Source organism: Herpailurus yagouaroundi, unplaced genomic scaffold, assembly GCF_014898765.1.
Source record: "Herpailurus yagouaroundi ecotype Mexico unplaced genomic scaffold, PumYag 28, whole genome shotgun sequence".
Lineage (NCBI taxonomy): Eukaryota > Metazoa > Chordata > Mammalia > Carnivora > Felidae > Herpailurus > Herpailurus yagouaroundi.
In genome coordinates this window covers 89633699-89648140 of record NW_024412376.1, presented here as the reverse complement: position 1 = coordinate 89648140, position 14442 = coordinate 89633699, and the positions used below count along the sequence as shown (strand labels likewise).

The 14442-nt window shown below is 38.1% G+C and overlaps 1 long non-coding RNA gene and 1 other non-coding gene across 3 annotated transcripts in view; one reads left to right on the top strand and one right to left on the bottom strand.

Annotated features, from left to right (window-relative positions):
• Positions 1–14442, bottom strand: part of LOC121032354 (uncharacterized) — a 173776-nt gene that overhangs the window by 118564 nt on the left and 40770 nt on the right. The gene's annotated exons all lie outside the window — the stretch shown is intronic.
• On the top strand, positions 538–644 carry LOC121040061 (U6 spliceosomal RNA). Its single transcript, XR_005795108.1, has one exon. It is a non-coding gene; the product is annotated as a U6 spliceosomal RNA (small nuclear RNA).

Here is a 14442-nt window from a genome sequence, read left to right as displayed (position 1 = left end):
AAAAGTGGGACTGAAGGGGAGCAAAATATACTACCCCAAAATATGTCCTTTCAGTATATTATTTTAAGCTGGTTATTTTTAAGAAACAGCAGACACAGGGGAAGCTCTGAAATCTGCATAGAAGTTCTCCTTTTGTAAGAAACATTTACATTTATCAGGGAAATCTCCATTTGTAAGGGTTTCTCCCTTCTGTACTAGGAAGAGAAGGATGACTCTAAATCTCCAGAAGCTCTGGTCAATGCAGAAGGCAATGACTTAAATCTGCATAACAACCTTACCTTTGTTTCCTGTGCTTTTCCTCGTCCACAACCTACCATAACTGCTCCCCAACCCCCCCCAACACAACATCTTTTTATCTTTAGCTGGAGATGTTATTTAGGTTAGTGGCTTGTGCCATTTGGGGGAGTTAATGCAGTTTTCCTGGGTATCTCCCATGTATACAGGAGATATACATGTTATTAAACGTTCTTATGTTTTTCTCCTGTTAATCTGTCTTCTATTATAGGGGATGTCGCAGGCAAAAATCTAGAAGGGTAAGTGCTCCCTTCGGCAGCACATATACTAAAATTGGAATGATATAGAGAAGATTAGCATGGCCCTTGCGCAAGGATGACACGCAAATTCGGGAAGCGTTCCATAGTTTTAGGGGCACTAAGGAATCTACTCCTGAAATCATTTTTGCACTATATGCTAATTTGGATGTAAATTTTAAAAAATAAAAAATAAAACAAGTTAAAAAAAATCTAGAAGGGTAAGAAGAAAATTATTATGGGGTGCCTGAGTGCCCCAGTCAGTTAAGCTTCTGACTCTTGTCTTCAGCTCAGGTCATGATCTCACGGTTGTGAGTTCGAGCCCCACATCAGGCTCCACACTGACAGTGCAGAGCCTGCTTAGGACTCTCTCTCTGTCTCTGTCTCTCTCTCTCTGTCTCTGCCCCTTCTGTGCACTCACTCAACATAAATAAATAAACTCAAAAAAAATTTCTTTTTCAAAGAAAATTATTTTTCCTCCCCACAACCTTCCCCACAAGGAATGCATCTGCCCTCCTTGGCCTACTCACAAATTGCAATACCTCCAAATCACAATTATAGTTAGAGAACAAAGCAGAACTAGCAATGTACTGGAGAGATCTCCAGGGACTCATGTTTCACTGACTTGGCTCCCAGAACGTTTAACCTGGAGATCAGATGTCAAGTTCATCATCTGTTTCCAGAGAAAGCGAGCTGACTTGGAGAAAATTAGAGGCAAAGAAAGATCTAGAGCTAAAGTCTCTTGTTGGTCTTTGTTGTTGTTATTGTTGTTAAGTTTTTATTTACTTATTTTTGAGAGAGAAAAATCACAAGCAGGGGAGACGCAGAGAGAGGAAACAGTGAGATCACAAGCAAGCAAGCTCCACACTGCTAGCAAGGAGCCTGGGGTGGGGGCGGGTGCGGGGGGGGGGGGGGGTGCTCAAACTTATGAGCCATGAGATCATGACCTGAGCCAAAGTGGGACACTTAACCAATTGGACCACTGTGAGAAATAAGCCCACTGACCCAATCAAGGGAGAGACGCGGAGACTGGAAGCACAGTGAAGCGAGGCTTTAATTAATGTTCTTGCAAGAGCAGCTGTCTGATGGACAGCCACACGTGGAGCAGTTACAGCAGGCAATTTATCTCCTAGCATGCAAGTCCCTTCCCTGGTTCCTCATTGGCTGAGTACTACAGAGGTTACAGCCTTACCCTGAAGTTGCCTATGCCCATGTAAGGCAAAAAGTACATTCCTTTAGGTGATGCAGAGACTTCAGTTCTTTGACGCATGCTCATGGCAAAGCCCATGAAAATAAGCCCGTTGAAATGGAGAGAGGAAGAACCAGAAGGAAAGTGTCTAAGGGTTTGGGACTCCATTGGGTGGGGGGCAGTTTGTACATATTTCCAATAGGTTGTGAATTATTGTTAACTAGACAGCACAGCATTTATTTGGTATTTCTGAAAATGAATCATCTCACCTACTTCTCACAGCCACCCAGAAGCCCCTAAAGTCTCTTGTTTTATTCTCATCTTGGATATCCCCCTCCATCCCTCCATACTTAGGATGCAGTTTACCAGTGTCCGAACACCTTGACATATAGTTCTATTACATCTGGCTCTCCTCCATAGAAAGGGGGAGGTGGGACTCAGTTCCCATCTCAGGGACCTGCTCACAGAGAAGTGACATAGTTCTTCCCTCCACATCTCTCCTTTACGATGACTTAATTCCATAAGAAAATAGACTTTTCAGATTTGGAAGTAGCTACAAAGTGAAATATTTTAGCAAGATATTGCTAAACAATTTAACAATTGGCTTATGAAGATTTTTTTTTTTCACATTTCCTTGCCAAAATACTTACCTTTAAGACTGTGATTAGTCAATGATTATTTGTGGGTTATTATCCTTAATTTGCTAATAACTTTACTAACAAAAAGGCATAGAAAAAGTTTTGGAGTTCAAAATATAATACCCTTTTAAAAGTGATTTGTTTTCCTTCATTCAACAGAGGAACAGATCATATCAGCAGCCCACTCATCCTGATTTCTACTCCCCACATTCTCACTTCTCAGAGCCAGAACCTCACAGTCTGGGAGTGAGTCACCTTATCCAACACCTGCATATAATAGAAGCACCCCAAAACTAATTCCACTAAGATTTTTATCTAGCTCATTTTTCTACACCTCTAATGATTCTGACTTAATAAATAAATACGGCAATATATCAGAAAAATAGTTCCTTTACAAAAAAAAGAGGGGAATTTTCCTATGTTTCACCAAGAGGAGCAAAGCAAATTTCTGATCCAGTACTCATGACACTCATTGCAGACAGTCTTTCCCTCCTTGAAAGTTTCCAAAGGCTCTGTGCTGAAAACTCATTTCTGTGTCCCCTTTCTACGTGTCCTTTGCCTAGCTAAGTCCTAGTCATCCTTGTGGTCTTAGCTCTAAAGCTACTTTAGGGTTGCCTGGGTGGCTCAGTTGGTTAAGTGCCAGACTCTTGATCTCAGCTCAAATCTTAATATCAGGGTTGTGAGTTCAAGCCCCATGTTGGGCATGAAGCCTACTTAAAAAAAAAAAAAATTAAAAAGAAAATTTGTTTTATTTTTTATTTTTTTAAGGTTTTTTTTTTTTTAGGTTTATTTATTTTTGAGAGAGATATCGAGCAAGAGTGGGAGAGGGGCAGAGAGAAAGGGAGACACAGAATCTGAAGTAGGCTCCAGGCTCTGAGCTGTCAGCACAGATGCTAACACGGGGCTTGAACTCACGAACCTGATAGAGATCATGACCTGATGGAGGCAAGTTGCTATGCTGAGTTCTGACGAATAACTGGGGGCAGGGGCAGGGGCAGGAGAGAGAAGAGGGGAGGCATTACAATTTAAAACCAATACATAAGCATATAATTACTTTAAAAAATGAGTAAAATGGAATAAGAGAAAGATACAGGTTACAAAGAATAGAATGGGGGAGATCTAATAAGATTAAAGAGGATGCCTCTGAAGGCCTCTTGGTATTAAACTTGGAATTTAAACTGAAGCTGAAGTATAAAAGAGCAACTATTATGGTGAAGTGGCTCAGACCAAAAGAGTAGCATTCTTGAGTGTGAGGAAAGAGCCTAAAGCTTGGAGGACCTGAAAAAAGCCCAATATGTTTAGAGCAAAGTGAGCAAAATGGAGAAAGGCTTTAAGATGAAAGTAAAAAGATAGACCAAGCCTTATAGTCCCTTTTGGGAGTATTAGTTTCTACCTTAAGGGCAATGGGAAGTCTCTGACTGGCTTCAAACAGGAAAATAACAAAATCTAATTTACCTTTTGAAAAGATCTCAGTATTGTGTGGATATTGGATTGGGCTAAGCAAATTAAGAGTCTTTAACCCCCAGATTATTAAAACAGGCATTTTCTTTGAAAGTAAAGCAGATAAAGAAGGAATTAGTTGTTCCAATTTCTGGTCCCCTCTAATATCTTCCCCTGGGTGGAAAGAGGTAATCTCTGGACCATTTCCCCTCAGGATGGATATGACCTGTGATGGCTGAACCTCAAACTTTCTAGTTGCATTCTTTCCAGCTTGTCTCTAGGCTCAGGTAAAAGAAAGACCCTGAAGGCATGCATTCCCTGATGGGAACCACAACTACTCCCTCAAGCAATAAAAGATGGCCCTGAGCCAACAAGCCCCACCCTACCAACCCCCCTCCCCCACAACTGACTCCAAGACAAAGATTGATTTGACCTTCACTGCGGACCTGCACCACCCATCCACCTTTGCCCCATGTTTTCCCTACATAAACCTGGAAGAATTTTCAGCACTTTGGAGACAGCCTTTGAGATGCTAGTCCACTGTCTTCTCAGTGTTGGTCTCAGTTTAAGCCCCTGTTAAATGTGGAGCCTACTTAAACAAACAAAAAAATTGGTAAATGGCTACTGCTGATAAGTCATTCAAAATCATACATATTAAAAGAAAAAGAAGTGTTTCTATGTTTCCAAGAATAGCAACATTCAAGAGTCACATCAGAAACTAGCATCCTAGGGGGACCATGATTGCTAATTGTTAGGATGTCCTTGGAACCACAGTAGAGGGGACGGCCATCTTGCCAGTGCAAACCAACGAAAAGCCCCTAGTAGCTGCCAGAACGAATTGGAGGTCAACCAATCACAGAGCGACAGCACGACCTGACGCGGAAAAAGGCCCACCCGGACCTAAACCTGGAACCGCTGCAGCTTAAAAACCCCACCCCACCACGCCTGGGTGCGACTTCCCTGACTCCTCTCTCTCTCTCTCCCCCTGAGTCAGGGAACCTCGCCCGAGACCTTAGTTCCCAAATAAAGCCTTTGACTGCTAAATTTTTTTAGCCTCTGACTCCTATCTTTACCCTGCCTTACACCTGACCCTAACACTAATCAATGCAAAGATAAGTCTGGGAGTTAAAAAAAGTACGTAAAATATGTTTGATCTTACAGCTTCACCCTGAAGTCTCATAGGAAACCTCTAAAAAATTATTTGTTTTTCAAGTTTATTTATTTTCGAGGGAGAGAGCATGCAAGTGGGAGTTGGGGAGGGGCAGAGAGAGGAGATAGAGAATCCCAAGCAGGCGCAAATGCAAGGCTCGGACCCACAAAACGTGAGATTGTGACCTGAGCCAAAACCAAGAGTCAGGCACTTAACTAACGAGCTACCCAGGCACCCCAACCTCTTAAAAGTTTTTTATTATCTCACTTTGAGAGATGAGAATGGAAGGGAAAACAAATATGTTTATATATTGTTATAAGAAAGCACAGTTAGAATTAAAGATTTAAAATACCTAGTTCACATGGGGAAATGTCATGATTGAAATTGCTTCAAAATAATGCAACAGAAGGGGATAAATATGAAGTTGATAAATGCTGAACTGGATACTGGGTCCATGGGCACCCACTACACTTTTCTATTTTGTCTGTATTTGAAATTTTTCATAGTAAAAAGCTTAAAAATTTTACAAGGATTGAGGAAGTAGACATTCACATGTTATTTTCTTAAATAAATTCCTTTTTTTAAAAGTCTTTACTTTTAAGTTATCTCTACACCCCAATGTGAAGCTTGAACTCTCAACCTCGAGATCAAATATTGCATATTCCACCAAGTGAGCCAGCCAGATGCCCTGACATTCACATGTTATTAATAAGAGCAAAAGTTGGCAAAACCTTTCAAAAATTAATGTGGAAGTACCTATTAAAATTGAACATCTTCTGCAAAACAAACCATCAACGAAATGGAAAGGCAACATACCAAATGGGAGAAAATATTTGTAAATCACATAGCTAATAAGACATTAATATCCAAAACATATAAAGAACTCATAAAATTCAACAGCAACAAACAATCCAATTAAAAAATGGGCAGAGTATCTGAATAGATACTTTTCCAAAGAAGACATACAGATAGCTAACAGATACAGGAAAAAGTACTCAGCATCACTAATCATCAGAGAAATCCAAATCAAAATTGCAATGAGATATCACTTCACACCTATTAGAATGGCTATTATCAAAAAGACAGGAAATAAGTGTTGGCAAGGATGTGGAGAAGTGAGAACTCTCATGCACTGTTGGTGGGGCATGCCAGTTTGCAAAACAGTATGGAGGTTCCTCAAAAAGTTCCTCAAAAATAAAACTACCAGATGACCCAGCAATTCTGCTTCTGGGTATTTATCCATAGGAAGTGAAAACACTAACTCAAAAAGATAACATGCAAAACCACAATGAGATACCACCTTACACCTGTCAGAATGGCTAACATAAACAACTCCGGCAGCAACAGGTGTTGGCGAGGATGCGGAGAAAGAGGATCTCTTTTGCACTGCTGGTGGGAATGCAAGCTGGTGCAGCCACTCTGGAAAACAGTATGGAGGTTCCTCAAAATATTAAAAATAGAACTACCCTATGACCCAGCAGTTGCACTACTAGGTATTTAGTCAAGGATACAGGTGTGCTGTTTTGAAGGGACACATGCACCCCATGTTTATAGCAGCACTATCAACGATAGCCAAAGTATGGAAAGAGCCCAAATGTCCATCTCGATGGATGAATGGATAATGAAGATGTGGTATACACACACACACACACACACACACACACACACACACACACACATATATACACAATGGAGTATTACTCAGCAATCAAAAAGAATGAAATCTTGCCATTTGCAACTATGTGGATGGAACTGGAGGGTATTATGCTAAGTCATAATTAGTCAGTCAGAGAGGGACAAATATCATATGACTTCACTCATAGGAGGACTTTAAGAGACAAAACAGATGAACATAAGGGAAGGGAAACACAAATAATATAAAAACAGGGAGGGGGACAAAACAGAAGAGGCTCATAAATATGGAGAACAAACTGAGGGTTACTGAGGGGTTGTGGGAGGGGGGATGGGCTAAATGAATAAGGGACATTAAGGAATCTACTCCTGAAATCATTGTTGTACTATATGCTAACTAATTTGGATGTAAATTAAAAATAAATAAATAAATAAATAATAAAATAAAATAAAATGAAATAAAATAAAAAGATACATGCACCCACATTCATTGCAGGATTATTTAAAATGTTCAAGAAATGGAAGCAATGTCAGTTTCCATACACAGATGAATGGATTAAAGAATGTATATATACATATACACAATAGAATATTATTCAGCCATAAAAAAGCAAATCCTGCAATTTGCAACAATATGAATGGACCTTGAGGGCATTACGCTAAGTGAAATAATTGAGGCGGAGAAGGAATAAGATCTCACTTATATGTGGAATCTAAAAACAAAAATAAAGGGACGCCTGGGTGGTTCAGTCAGTTAAGCATCCAACTTTGGCTTGGGTCATGATCTCATGGTTTGTGGGTTTGAGCCCCTCATCAGGATCTGTGCTGACAGCTCAGAGCCTGGAGCCTGCTTAGGATTCTGTATCTCCCTCACTTTACCCCTCCCCTGCTCATGCTCTGTCTCTCTGTCTCTCAAAATAAATAAAGTTTTAAAATTTTTAAAAAAATAAACCCAAATTGATAAATGCAAACAGATTGGTGGTTGCCAGAAGCAGGGGTTGGGGAGGGATTAAAATGGATGAAGTTGGTTAAAAGGAAGACACGTAGTTATAAATAAATCCCAGAGATGTTATATACAGCATAGTAACTATAGTTAGTAATACTATATTGTATTTTTGAAAGTTGCTAAGAATAAATCTTAAAACTTCTCATCACAAGAAAAAAATGTTGTAACTATATATGGTGATGAATGTTAACTACACTTATTGTGATCATTTTGCAATATATACAAATACTGAATCATTATGTTTTACATCTGAAACTAATATGTTAATTATATCTCAATAAAAAATGAAATTAAAAGTGTGCATATTCTTGGATTCATCATCTCAGTTTGAAATCTAGCCTAAAGAAATAATAACATTAATATGTTATGTCTAAGGATCTTCACTTTACTACCATAAAGGTAGTGAAATAATGGAAACCTAATGCTTATTAAATGGACCAATAGTTACTAAGACATAGAAATAGTATAGTCATCTTTTTTCATGAGGTAAGCTTATATGTACTAACCTAAAAAATGGTTCATGTTAGATCACTATTTTTTTTAAGTTGCAAAACAGTAATATCAGCATAATGCATGTATTCATTATATACTGATGTGTCTGACTTTAGGAAAAAGTTGACAATGGATACAAATCAAATGTAGAATGGTTAACGGAGTACAGGTTTACTTTCATCCCTTAATGTAAATATTTTGTATTTTCTTCAGGCCTGGGATTATAGGTAGTTTTTACTTGTTCTACTGATCACACACATAGTGGAAAGTTAAGCAATAAATCCCAGCAGTCTGGCTCCAAAGAGAAGTCCTGCTTGTAACTACTCACTAACCTGCCTTTAGCTGGAACACTATATAAAACACAAATTAATAATATTAGAATTTATTTTATTTAGTTCTACCTATCACACTCAGAGTGACTATATACATTCCTTGATCCAAATAGCTCTAACCATCCCCAAGCAGAGTGCCTCTGTCTCACAGTCTTGACCCAAACATTTCAGGTCCTGGTTATTCCACCAGAGATCTATTTACAGGAAATAAAGAACAAAAACCTACTTACAGAGCTTTAGAATAAATCTTTGTTATTTGTAGTGCCCTTAAAATTACAATTTAGTTTGGCATGTAATTAAGCCAATTATCTTGAAAATGCTACTGAAATTTTCAGTAAGCAACCACCCTGCTGGCTCCTTTGCCTGGCTTCCCTGACATTGTTAAAGCTTTTTTAAAGCACAATAGCTTCTTTGTTGCAGAAACACAGGTAAGAAAACACTCAAACTCAAAGGTGACAGGATCCCTTCATCATTAATCCCAGGATGACCCCACCCCACCCTCCAGAAGTTCTTAGACTAAAGGTTCTCAAGTATATGCCTGTTAAAACCAAGTCCTTTTAGCCCCGTTCTTGTCTCTTTCTTCCTACCTTCTCAGCAATTTCTTCTTCCTTAAGGCATTTTATTTACGTGGAGACACTAAGTTACATAAAGGAGGCAAAGAACATTTTCTTGCTTATCCAACTAATGGAATCCTCTTGAAATGAGGTGAGATAGGATTAGTGAAAACAGAAAATTTTTTGCCAAAAAAAGAAAAAAAAAAAAGCTAATATAGTGCCCAGAATTAGATAGGCAGTTACATTACTAATTTTTCCCCCTATCTCCAGCAGCTTTTAGAAGACTGATTTACCAGGCATATTTTCTAGCCAAGATTTCTTTTATGGAAAAATTTGCTTTACTTAGACAAAGTACATGAAAGCATTTAAAGTATATGTAAGATTAAGGAGGTTCTAATTTTTTTTCAAAGCTTATTTTGAAATTACTCTAGTTTTTTTCCATTCCTTTTTATAACATATTAGTCCAGAAGTTTATGTATGCATCATGCATGCTACTAACCTGAACCTGAAAATATTTTTGTCCTTGGAGCTTTACATAAAAGTCCATAACAGAGCCAATGAATTATTTAAGATTCATATTGGTCTTGCGTGTGATTTTGAGAACTAACTCTGCAGCAATATGTAAGTCACATGTACATCTGCACGTGATGAAAATGGTGGCTATCTTGAAATTTTTCCCTAAAAAAAAAAATGTCCTGAGTTAGCACATACAGTGATACCACAATGTCCAGTAACACTTACTGGATTCTTTCACCTAGCAAAATTTTTGAGGATTTCCCTCCCACAACAAAATGAATGAAAAAAACTTTTTCTTTTATTATTTTTTAAAAAAGAATCTCTTTGCCCAACGTGGAGTTTGAATTCATGATCCTGAGATCAAGAGTCATGTGCTCTACACCTGAGCCAGCCAGGTACCCTGAACAAACTTTTTCTTTTTTAATTTTTTAATGTTTTTTTTTAATGTTCACTTAATTTTAAGAGAGACAGAGCACAAGTGGGGGAGGGGCAGAGAGAGAGGGAGACAGAATCTGAAGCAGGCTCCAGGCTCTGAGCTAACAGCACAGAACCGGATGCGGGACTCGAACTCACGGATCGGAAGATCATGACCTGAACCGAAGTCAGACACTCAACCGACTGAATCACCCAGGCACCCCTAATCTTCATATTAAATAACTGAGAAACAGCCTGCCATGGCAGCCACTCCCCATGAGGCCCAAAATGAGATGACAGTTTGAGTGCAAAAAAGCAACCCATTAACTCCAACTTGCTCTGGGAAATGGCCAGTCACAGGAAACCCTCCAATCTTAACAGTTATTGAACAGCCAATCCTTCCTCTTGAAATGACCCCAAACTGCTTGCTTCCTTACACAGACAATCAACAACTGCCAAATGTACCTGACAGCAACTAGTAAGTCTCACCAGCTTCCAAAATTCTCACCATGCCAATCAGATGCTGTCTCAGAATTCTCATTTTACATGATGAACTCAGGCCTTTCTGACACCATTCATTGAAAGCCCGCTGAAATTAAAGTGGTAGCAGAGGGTTCCCTTGCTGCAAAGTTATGAATAAAATAGCCTTTGTTAATTTTATGTCATGCTTGGTTTTGTTTTCAACATACCTGTGTATATTATATCATAATATCATGATAAATGATAAATAAATACCTCTGAATCTTTTTCCCCCCATCCCCATTGCCATTACTAATATCCTTACCATGCCTCACCTAGATGAGAAATAGTCCAAGAGGTAATCTCTTTGCCTCCATGTCCTCATATTCATCCAGCTCCCACTGACAAAGCAGTCTTGGTAAAAGGCAAATTTGTTCCCACCCCACCCTTTCCCTATTTTAGTGGCAGTCCAAGAGCAGCTATGGTAATAAAGACCAAATGCTTTCCATAAAGAGGACTTATAGCAGTAGTCATAGTAACAGTAGAATATTAAAGTTAAAATATGTTGATTTATAATGTTTCCATTAACCTTGACAGATTCTCTGAAAGGTAATGAAGTTCTGTTATCCTAGCTGAGAAAGCAGAGGTTCAAGGAAGAGTCTTAGTCATTTGGGTTGCGATAACAAAATACCATATACTGAGTGGCTAATAAACAGCAGGAATTTATTTCTCATAGTTCTGGAGGATGCAAATTCAAGATCAGGGTGCCAACTTGGTCAGGTGAGGGCTCTCTTGCAGAAAACAGACTTCTTATTGTATCCTCGCATGGTGGAAGGGGCCAGGGAGCTGCAAGATCATTTTTTAAAGAATCTCATTCATAAATACTCCACCTCATGACCTAATCATCCCCACCTCACCTACTAATAACCATCACCTTTGGTGGTTAGGATTTCAACATATGATTTTGGGGTGGGTGGGGAACACAAACATTCAGATCACAGCACTAAGCAAATGTATCCAATGTCACTTATTTAGTAAGTGGCAGAGCTAGAATCTGAACCTGTGTTTGTCAGATTTCAATGTTCATGCTTTCCACTAAATGCCTTACCCCACAGCTAAATTAAACTACTGCTATTCCTTCAATATGCTGGTTCAGATATCCTTGCTCTGTATGTGCTCAGGCCTCTTTCACCATTCTGTAAATCTTTCTCTTACCTTTACTCTCTCCAGATGATTCCCCCCCCCTCTTTTTTTTCTTTTACTACTGTTTGGTCTGAAACGTGACCCTTTATAGCCTTTATCACACTTTAATATAATTATTTCCTTACATTGGTATTTCACTAGCCTATAAACTCTTTGAGGACAAAGAATTCCAATCCATTTCCTGGTAAAAATTTGTTATTCTGACACACCAATGATAGAAATTTTCATAGGAGGGAAAAAACTTAATTTTTTATAGCCCATTTAGGGCCCTTAGGTGAAAGAAGAAAATGGAATTAGGAATTACCTTACAGGGTTATTCTGAAGACAAAACCAGTGGTTCTAAAACCTAATGGTATATTGGAATCCCCTTAAGAGATTAGGATAATGAAAATATCTAGATCTGATGCCACACCTTCTGATTCATAATCTGTAAATAGGGAGCTCATGAATTTGCATGTATGTAGATCCCCAAGAGATCTACACTGAACAACTAGATTTGGCAATCAGAGTTTAATGTTACAAACTATATAAACCCTCAGCGCAATGTGTAGCCTATGAGAATGCTCAATAAATGTTAGAATTTTACATCACAACACCTTACAAATGTCATACCACTTTATAATTTATAAAATACACACACAAGAATTATCCCACTTCAAAACAATACAAGGATTAACATTTAATCTCTATTGCACAAATTCAGTAGATGGTAATCACTTAAATGCTGTCTCGTCCAAATGAAATTAAATAAAGAGATGGAAACCTCTTAAAAATAAGGTCATTTTTAGCCTGAAAAATATCCATCTGTTCTTCCAATAGCATGGTGTCTATGATGACTCTCACCTTTGGGTAATTGGATCTCTAACTTCCTTAAATGGTATTCAGATCCACTGGCATTAGGAGGATTAAAAAAAAAAAAAAAAGAGTGCTGGTTAGGCAACCAACACTTCCGTTACAAGAGCTATGCTTTGGGAAGATAAAAGTGGACATTTTTTATGAAGAGAGTCCTAACCTGTACCTTGAAAGAAGGAAGAATCCCAAACAATTGAGAAAAATTGCTGCTAGAAATCTGACACCAAATTGTGCGATCCCTGCTTATTACCTGGTGCAACTCCAGAAAGCGCTGAACCAATTCTTCCAGATCTTTACACCTGAAAGGCCCAGCAAGGCAGTTGAGATGTGTTACTGAAGTGGTAAGTGACTCTTGTCAATAAACAACTATAGAAAGTACTCAATGAGACACATAAAAAAATAAAATAAATAATAGGTTTGGTGGCATACAGGTAGTAGAAAGAAACTTACTATATTTCTGATAGGAGTAGAGAATCTCAACAATATAAACATAGCAGTTAAAAACTGTGATGAGGGGTGCCTGAGGGCTCAGTCGGTTGAGCATCCAACTCTTGATTTTTGACTCATGATCCCAGGGTCATACGATGGTGCCCACATCAGGCTCTGCGTTAAGCATGGAGCCTGCTTAAGATTCTTTTCTCTCTCTTGGTCTCTCCCTCCCTCTGCCCCTCTCTCCCACTTGCACATGCACATACTCTCTCTCTCTCTCTCTCTCTCTCTCTCTCTCTCTCTCTCTCTCTCTAAGATAAAAAGAAAAAAAAATTTTAAGTGTTATGAAAACTATCAAAACAATGCACCAGGTGGCAAACAAATGGCATAGGTGTGAAAATCACATTATAGTAAAAGTAAGTTTTAATCTGGGGCTTTAGTGGAAGTTATCCTGTAAGTAGTATCCAGGTCCCTGGAAATCTTTAACTGTGTCAAGTTCTCAAGTTCTAACCAGTGGTCTCCCCACATGGGCAACAGTGGGACGCAATATTGCATCTCTGATGATCTAACAAATTACACTTGTAATTTAATACGAAATGTTTAAGTGTTTGATTTGTTAATTCAATCTGAACTGTGTAAGTGAATTTTATATTATTAGACTTGTAATTTTAACTTGAAAATTATAAAATACTTTAATTTGTTTATAAACATTATTTTGAATTTTAAAAGAAAACTGAATAGTAAATCCCTATATTTAAACTTATCATATTTATTTGTTCTTTTTTTAAAGTTGATTTATTTAATTTGAGAGAGACAGAGCATGTGCGAGTGAGCTGGGAAGGGGCAGAGAGAAAGGGGGAGAGAGAATCTCAAGCAGGCTCTGCACAGTCAGCACAGAGCTGGATGTGGGGCTCGATTTCATGAACAGTGAGATCATGACCTAAGACAAAACCAAGAGTCCAACACTTAACCCACTGAGCCACCCAGGTGCCCCTAAACTTATCACATTTGTAAATAGCATTCAAATACTTACAAAGATTTGTTGGGTTTGTAAGCCCTCCTTGATGGGTTGTTTGAGGTATTTGGGATAATTAAAAAAAAAAAAAATCTAATTTGTGGTTAGATTTGGAATGCACAACTTATTTTAAGTACAAGTAAGTATGAGTTTTCTGCCACCAGACATTAAAAAGTCAATTGACTATCTTCCAGCAAATGGAAGGAATATGTCAGAGTTAAGGAGAAAAAAAAGACAAGAGAAAATGGCTGAGCATTGGTTTTGGAAATTTATCTACTAATTTGCTCTGTTTGGAATAGTTAATTGTTAGTGTATCTTAAAAGTTTCTGAATCTAGTAACATTGAGTGGAATGCCAAAAATTTCTCTGATTTTTATTAGATAACATACAAATTTAGTCAAAGTTTATATTCAGGTGAACAGGAATTCTAATCACAAAATTATTTTAATTGTACTCTTAATCACCTAATATGTACTCTCAAAAAATAAAGGAAGGAAAAAGGAAAGAAAAGAAGGGAAGAAAAAGACAAAAAGCCAAGATTTCTGTGTTCCAAAGGCATTCAAAGTGTTACCTTTTTATACTTTCCTGTTTT